Raw genomic sequence first — 9,760 nt, 5'->3', positions numbered from 1 at the left:
TGCGCTGCGAATTCAAGGAGAAAGTTGTTACGGTTGAATACCAAAATTTTATAATCTGGTCAAAATTTTGAATTATTATTTAAAAAAAAACACATTTTGAATTACACCAGAAACCCATGGTTGATGGGTGTATCGACAGATAGTAGGTGGGATAAACAGTACTCACTTATGCTGGAAGACACAGAACGACTGGTAGTGCTGGTTCAACACCTGACTGAGGTGGGAAGATATAGCGGGCACTGGTGCTCGGGAAGTGGGCAGACCTGGAAAAATGTTAGAACAACTGACTGTCTATTTCCCTGATATGTTCAATATATTCACGTTTATACAAAGCATGCATTTAAATGTAGCACAATACGGGGACGTGCAGGTGTGTAACAACGAGGACATAGATGTTCGGTATGCTCTAGTCAGCATTTTACTCTTCTAGTTTATATTACATCTGAACAAATGTTTCGCATTTATATATAGGTTTATTAAATAAAGTTAATAAAATAAATCGAATTTTCATCAACCAAGATCGTGAAATAGACAACTACAAAAAGCAAACATAAAGCACAACCCCCTGCCGTGCATATATGGCATCGTTGCTGGATGTACGTAAGATTCAATGGGAACCGTAGACACCAACGCGGCTACAAATGGCTGTTTAACGAAGCAGCAGAGCATCTGTACTCACCAAGCATGAAATTTCTCCCACGAGGAACTCCGTGCGTCATAGTCCTAAATTAATGTAATGTGAAATCCAACTGCAGCACATTTATACAGACATATCGAGGTGTTGACTTAAACATGTTTTCATAGAGTGACAAGCATAGAATCCACAACGCTCATCTGGGCTTCAAACGTGAGCAACAGTTAAAACACCGCACGATAAGTACACCAGTTGTGTGGCTCCACCATTGACTGGAAGACTCACGTCTACAAAAACACTCTGACACGTCTTAACAAAAAAAAGACTCAGTTTTATTGAAGCTTCTGTTAATCCTGGAAACTGGTTTCACTTTAATCGGATTAGAGGGTAAATGAGAGGATTGCTAATTGCCGCTGTAATTGTTTTAGGTGGAGTTCGGCAAGGTGTTAGCTTATCCCATTGTGTGCTTCTGCGTCCAGCTTGGCAGGTAACAATAGAATGTTTTTATTACAGATGATACAAACTTAAGCCACACTATCGTGCTTTGAGCAGGGACTCGTCAGCCCGACTGATGAATGACGCTGACATCTTCATTGTTTCAGTGCGACATTGCGGTAGTCAGCTGGAGCGTACGAACATTTGATACGCCAGGTTTTTCAGGTTTATGTTATATGACGTATTTCTTGTATACATGTTGTGATTAACATATTGGTTTAAACATATTTTTATTTTGCAAACAACAGAAACCTGAACTGGCGTTCAAGCCTTAAGGCTTATGTTAACGCCGCTCCAGTATACACACTTTACATAAGCTGGATACATAGCATAATTAAATATGAAAAACACAACAACTAGAAAGTAAAAGAATAATACTGGGAACATGGACACTTAAACACAATGTCATAACTGTGATTACATAATAAATACTTTAACGTAAGGAGTTGGTTATGCCGAGTAATGCTTGCAGCTGCAAATCCAAATATAAAATATAAAAAACTTGAAGTACATTGTATATATGTTGTGGTGATATTCACAGGAAGAGCTTACTTTTAGTAATAAACTGGTGTTATGAGTTTAGGATTTTAGTGTTAATTGATTTATTCAGTGAGTCATTACCGTAAAGTGCTCTTTTAATATTGAATCCTTGACTATAAAAACACAATAATTATTCTTAAATTTTGATAATTACGACATGAGAAAAGGTAGTGAACAGCGGTTACGTTATCGTGACCACATGAACATCTGGATGTTTCCGATATGTGTCGATTATATCTGTCTGCATTAAGATCATTACAGCCAAGTTTGATTCACATTTTAATCTGTTGGGACTTATATTTCAATAATTTTAAATGATCGTAATTCGTAACACAATTTTAAACTATTACATTACTGTTTACAATTGTCTTGACCATTATGCATAAGAGGATTGCTTGGTACATACAGCGGTATTGGAAATGATCACGCTATACCCACGAGAATCAGTATGAGACATCTACTAACCCACATACACTTTGCTTGTATTGCTTGTTCGTTTTTAACGCCGCACTCAGCAACGCTTTGTTATAACTGCATTTGATTAAAAGGAATGAGTGCAAAATACTTAACTATTATAAAAATCCGACTCAAATTCACTTCTTTTTGTGATTGTAGGCACAAACCCACACATTAGGGTCCCGAACTGCGCATGCGTGGATACAGTTTTAATGTAAAAACAGAACACCCGTGACAATGTATTTATAAGTACACACCATATTCGAAACTGAAACATTATAAGAAAAGTATGATTTGACTGAGGTGTACATTTAAAATACGTTGGCATGCACCTGAAGGTAAAATCTAATCATCATGAGAAGCACGTGGTGCACGTACACATAAACCCCCAAAGTCCACTTTCGGGGAAACTCACAATCGCCGTGCAACTGTACACTTCAAATGCCCCGGAGACGGGATTTCACTGAACAGACAAAATGGCGAGTTGATAGTACGACAGATATGATGAAAATCAGTATCCCAAATTTCCTGATGTTTGGCACATCAAAAGGTCTAATTCCGCGACCGACTTCCAGTTTCTTTCAAAATCTTGAAATTTCGAGTATTTACTTCAATTATATTTTCGTTGCTTCGATTAATTTCTCGGGCGTTGCTTCAAGTATCTTTAAATACTAGAAATTTCGAGTAATATCTCGTTGCTTCAACTATTTTGCCGTTGCTCCGATTAATTCCTCGTTCCTTCAATGCATGTTCTCGTCACTTCAATTTTCTTTCAAAAACCTGAAATTTCGAGGTTTTGAAAGATACTTAAGGTAACGAGAACATACATTGAAGGAACGAGGAATTAATAAGAGTTATTATATTATATGTGCAACTGTGCACTATAAAGATAAATAGCTATAAGTGCATGCTGAAAACGTTTTGTTATAGAGATATTATAATGTTATGAAGGAACACCCGGCCGTGAAAGGTCATATAACAGCATTGGTTGAAGCGCCCCATAAATAACAAGTAATAGGCGCTCTGCATTGGGATCGCGTTGTTTGTCCGACCGTCTTATCTCGGATTAGAACAAGACAGGAAGTAAATGAATGATTATTTTGATTCTCCTCTATCATAAATAATCCAGCTTTACATCATATCCTGCATATAATCCAGTCCGGGCCGTGACAAACAATGGCGAACAACACCAGCAACAGTCTACACCGTTGATTAACGAATAACGCTGAACCAGCCTGGCTTCACATTGTGACCGTTGTGTCCTCATTTCAATGAAGTAATAGGAATCCATGCACGGCACATTATTATGCATGTGCATATGTTGACCTAAAGGAGATTAGTCACATCACGTGCTCATATGGCTGAGTTATGCACATCCAGGTACCGGATTTAGAAAACAAAACAAAACACGCCCAGTTATTTTATATCCTCTGATCTCATACTTTAGGTCATCTACGGGAACACCTTCCACTTGAGAATGATCGACTATGCAGTATGTAATGCACCTCACCAGGGATATTATGGTACCTCATATCTCAGACTGTATGGTATATATTCTAAACAACTGCTTTCACGCAGGATATTGTCTTACGTTTGAGTGAATGACGGGTTTTTTCGCATTTACAAAATGGTGTCTGTCGTGTGGTATGTAACAGTTGGGACTAAAATCTTACGGCCCCAGGAGCTCCATTGGCGTTGAACTAGTCCTGGATATTATGTTTTCTCTACACTCGAAGTTCTAACATATTTGCCAACCCAGGGCTAAAGTTACTGGTGCATGATTAACCCCACCTTTCTGAAGATTCTGGTGACAATATCTTACTATCCACAATCTGAATACATGTACATTGTTTCATACACAGACTTGGATATCACGCGAAGTTCTAGGTGCGTACGAGGATGGATGATTTCCCAAGAGTCGCAAAGAAAGTGACTCCGGTCGAACTCTGTTTGCCGAACTATACCTCTGTTGGTCGAACTATATCTCTGGTGGTCAAACTATACCTCTGTATGTCGAACTCTACCTCTGTTGGTCTAGCTATACCTCTGTTGGCCGAACTATACCTCTGTTGGTCGAACTATACCTCTGTCTGTCGAACTATACCTCTGTCTGTCGAACTATACCTCTGTATGTCGAACTATACCTCTGCTGGTCGAACTATACATCTGTTGGCCGAACTATACCTCTGGTGGCCGAACTTTACCTCTGTTGGTCGAACTATACCTCTGTTGGTCGAACTATACCTCTGGTGGCCGAACTTTACCTCTGTTGGTCGAACTATACCTCTGATGGTCGAACTATACCTCTGATGGTCGAACTATACCTCTGTTGGTCAAACTATACTTTTGTTGGTCGAACTACTGTGGGAATGAAGAGCGGCTGCACTCTTATCTACTTAGCCCAAGGTCAAATGCTAGAAAGTCCCTATCTTTTAGGATCTCTCAGCAGCAGTAAAAGTGTTACCCTGTACTTGGGGCGGTGGGATGGCCCAGTGGTTAAAGCGTTCGCTCGTCACATCGAAGACCCAGGTTCAATTTCCCACATGGGTACATTGTGTGAAGCCCACTTCCCGGTAGATATAATGTGTATATTCTCACGATGTATTACTGCGATTGTATTACAGGAAAACACAATACCGTGAGTCCGCAAGACCCTTTACTTGTCCACCACTCAGTTTGCTGTCGGAAACTACCCGGATTAAGTATAGCAGGCATTAGTAGAAAACTGGAAACAAGCCAAAAAATCGAGTTAGTTGTTAATTCTAGGGAAGTCAGTGGGGTGGACCCATTGTCACAGACCTTATGCCTTGTCATGCCAGAAGCATCGTGGCCAAATTACGTGCAGAATCGCTCCACTGAATCTGAAAACTGGACGAGAAACGAGCGCACCTCTTTACGAAGGGAAATGTTTCAGCTGCAGAAATCATACTGAAGATGTATGTCATGATCTATTATTTGTTTGTTGTTTAACGCCGCAATATTCCAACTGTATGGCGGCGGTCTGTAAATGATCGAGTCTAGACCAGAAAATCCAGTGATCAACATCATGAACATCGATCTGAGCAATTAGGATACGATGACATGTGTCAACCAAGTCAGTAAACCCGACAACCCGTTGGTCGCCTTTCACGACAGGCATGGGTTGTTGCAGACCAATTCTAACCGGATCTTCTGGGATTTCACGATCTATTGTATTGTCCACAGTATGTAAATGAAAGAGCTCGTTTAACGATAGGTCCGGGTTAGAATGAATCTTCAGTAACCCATGCTTGTCGTAAGAGGCGACTAACGGGATCTGGTGGTCAGGCTCGCTGACTTGGTTGACACATGTCATCGGTTCCCAATTGCGCAGATCGATGCTCATGCTGTTGATCCCTGGATTGTCTGGTGCAGACTCGATTATTTACAGACCGCCGCCATGTAGCTGGAATATTGCTGAGTGCGGCGTAAAACTAAACTCACTCACTCACTATCCTGTATAAGACTGGTAGACTCGTTCCATGTGTTTTTCGATACAGAGAATGTGGGGTTTATCTTGTCCTGCGCTGTCTGTGTTTCATATTGGAGGCTTGTGTCATTGTACTGTTAGACGTAGTTAAAGTGTAACTTACTGAACGCATTAATGCTTCGGATTCTCTTATTGCTCTTTGTCAATAAAATTCTTCAACTTCAGTTATCATTTACAATACGTCTAAATCTTAAAAGTATGTGTTTTTCTCAACATCACAAGTGCACACCCTATTCATCCCCTATTTGACAATCTGTAGTCCGCTTCCCTGTAGGCAGGGTATGGGCACCTTGTTCCAGGTCACATGCACGGGTCGTACCTATGTAACACGTTAATTCACTATGCAATATGTCACCATCGTATTCCTAGTAGTCTCTGAGTAAATGTCTCCCAGATGACCCCCACCCCCACCCCTGCCCGCTGTATCTGCCCCACTTCACATCATTACCCACGCTGTATCTGTCCCGCTTCACATCACCCCTCACACACACCCCGCTGTATCCGCCCCGCTTCACATCACCTCCCCGCTGTATCTACATCGCTTCACATCATCACCCACGCTGTATCTGTCCCGCTTCACATCACCCCTCACACACACAAAAAAAACCACACACACACCATCCCCCGCTGTATCCGCTCCGCTTCACATCATCCCCTGTCGTATCTGCACCGCTTCACATCTCTCCCTGCTGTATCCGCCCCGCTTCACATCACCCCCGCTGTATCCTCCCCGCTTCACATCACACCCCGCTTCACATCACACCCAGCTTTACATTACCACCCCGCTGTATCCGCCCCGCTTCACATCGCATCCCACTTCACATCACCCTCCTCTGTATCAGCCCCGCTTCACATCACCTCTCACTGTATCTGTCCCGCTTCACATCATATGTCGTTCAACATCACCTCTCGCTGTATCCGCCCCGCTTCACATCACATCCCACTTCACACCACCCTCAGCTGTATCAGCCCCGCTTCGAATCACCTCTCACTGCATCCGCCCCGCTTCACATCACATCCCACTTCACATCACCCTCAGCTGTATCAGCCCCGCTTCACATCACCTCTCACTGTATCCGCCCCGCTTTACATCACATGCCATTCAACATCACCTTTCCCTGTAACCGCCCCGCTTCACATCACATCCCACTTCACATCACCCTCAGCTGTATCACCCCTTTCACATCACCTCTCACTGTATCCGCCCCGCTTTACATCATATGTCGTTCAACATCACCTCTCGCGCCCCGCTTCACATCACATCCCACTTCACATCATCCTCAGCTGTATCAGCCCGCTTCACAACATCTCCGGCTGTATCTGCCCCGCTCCACATCACCCTCCACTGTGTCATCCCCGCTTCACATCATCCCCGCTTCACATCACACCCCGCTTCACATCACCTCTCGCTGTATCCGCCCCGCTTCACATCACCCTCCACTGTGTCATCCCCGCTTCACATCACCTCTCGCTGTATCCACCCCGCTTTACATCACACCCCGCTTCACATCACCTCTCGCTGTATCCGCCCCTCTTCACATCACCCTCCACTGTGTCATCCCGACTTCACATCACCTCTCGCTGTATCCACCCCGCTTCACTCACATGCCGTTCAACATCACCTCTCGCTGTATCCGCCCCGCTTCACTCACATGCCGTTCAACATCACCTCTCGCTGTATCCGCCGCGCTTCACATCACACCCAGGGCGGTGGGGTAGCCTAGTGGTTAAAGCGTTGGCTCGTCACACCCATTTCTGGTGATGATGCTGGAATATTGCTAAGAGCGGCGTAAAACCAAAACTCAGTCAGTCAGTAACATCACACCCTGCTTCACATCACCCCTGCTATATCTGCCCCACTTCACATCATCCCACTGTAACCGCCCCGCTTCACATCACACCCCGCTTCACTTCACCCTCGCTGTATCTGCACTTCACATCACCCCCGCTTCACATGACACCACGCTTCACATTACTCCTCGTTGTATCCGCCCCGCTTCACATCACACCCCTCTTCACATTATCCCCCGCTGTATCTGCCCTTCACATCACACCTCGCTTCACATTATCCCCCGCTGTATCCGCCCCGCTTCACATCACTCCCCAATGTATCTGCCCCACTTAACATCACATCCCACTTAACATCACCTCTCGCTGTATCCGTCCTGCTTTGCATCACAGCCTGCTTCACATTATCCCCCTCTGTATCCGGCCCGCTTCACATGACATGCAGTTCAATATCACCTCTCGCTGTATCTGCCCCACTTCACATCATACCCCGCTTCACATCATACCCCGCTTCACATCATACCCCGCTTCACATCATCCCCCGCTTCACATCTTCCCCCGATTCACATCAACCCCGCTGTATCTGCCCCACTTCACATCATACCCCGACTGTATCTGCCCCACTTCACATCATACCCCGCTTCACATTATCCCCGCTGTATCTGCCCCACTTCACATCATACCCCAATGTATCTGCACCAATTAACATCACATCCCGCTTAACATCACCTCTCGCTGTATCCGTCCTGCTTTGCATCACAGCCTCCTTCACATTATCCCCCTCTATATCCGGCCCGCTTCACATGACATGCAGTTCAATATCACCTCTCGCTGTATCTGCCCCACTTCACATCATACCCCGCTTCACATCATACCCCGCTTCACATCATACCCCGCTTCACATCATCCCCCGCTTCACATCTTCCCCCGATTCACATCAACCCCGCTGTATCTGCCCCACTTCACATCATACCCCGACTTCGTATCCCCCCTGCTTCACCCCATTATCCCCCCGCTTCACATATCCCCGCCCCCCACTTCACATCACACCCTGCTTCACATTATCCCCGCTGTATCTGCCCCACTTCACATCATACTCCAATGTATCAGCACCAACTAACATCACATCCCGCTTAACATCACCTCTCGCTGTATCCGTCCTGCTTTGCATCACAGCCTCCTTCACATTATCCCCCTCTATATCCGGCCCGCTTCACATGACATGCAGTTCAATATCACCTCTTGCTGTATCCGCCCCGCTTCACATCATCCCCCGTTTCACATCCCCCCCGTTGTATCTGCCCCACTTCACATCACACCCTGCTTCACATTATCCCCGCTGTATCTGCCCCACTTCACATCACACCCTGCTTCACATTATCCCCGCTGTATCTGCCCCACTTCACATCACACCCTGCTTCACATTATCCCCGCTGTATCTGCCCCACTTCACATCATACCCTGCTTCACATTATCCCCGCTGTATCTGCCCCACTTCACATCACACCCTGCTTCACATTATCCCCGCTGTATCTGCCCCACTTAACATCACACCCTGCTTCACATTATCCCCGCTGTATCTGCCCCACTTCACATCACACCTGCTTCACATCATCCCCACTGTATCTGCCCCATTTCACATCACCCCCGACTGTATCTGCCCCGCTTAACATCACACCCTGCTTCACATTATCCCCGCTCTATCTGCCCCACTTCACATCACACCCTGCTTCACATTATCCCCGCTGTATCTGCCCCACTTCACATCATACCCCGCTTCACATTATCCCCGCTGTATCTGCCCCACTTCACATCACACCCCGCTTCACATTATCCCCGCTGTATCTGCCCCACTTAACATCACACCCTGCTTCACATTATCCCCGCTGTATCTGCCCCACTTCACATCACACCCTGCTTCACATTATCCCCGCTGTATCTGCCCCACTTCACATCATACCCCGCTTCACATTATCCCCGCTGTATCTGCCCCACTTCACATCATACCCCGCTTCACATCACCCCGCTGTATCTGCCGTTCCACTTCACATCACACCCCTGCTTCACATTATCCCCGCTGTACTTCACTTCATCATACCCTGCTTCACATTATCCCCGCTGTATCTGCCCCACTTCACATCACACCCTGCTTCACATTATCCCCGCTGTATCTGCCCCACTTCACATCACACCCTGCTTCACATCATCCTCGGCTGTATCTGTCCCGCTTCACATCACCCCCGCTCTATCTGCCCCGCTTCACATCATCCTCGGCTGTATCTGTCCCGCTTCACATCACCCCCGCTCTATCTGCCCCGCTTCACATCACCCCTGCTGTA

This window comes from Haliotis rubra, unplaced genomic scaffold (genome assembly GCF_003918875.1).
Source record: "Haliotis rubra isolate DU_JTF1 unplaced genomic scaffold, ASM391887v1 Scf56, whole genome shotgun sequence".
Lineage (NCBI taxonomy): Eukaryota > Metazoa > Mollusca > Gastropoda > Lepetellida > Haliotidae > Haliotis > Haliotis rubra.
The sequence above is the reverse complement of the archived record's forward strand: the minus strand, read 5'-3'. Positions refer to the sequence as shown.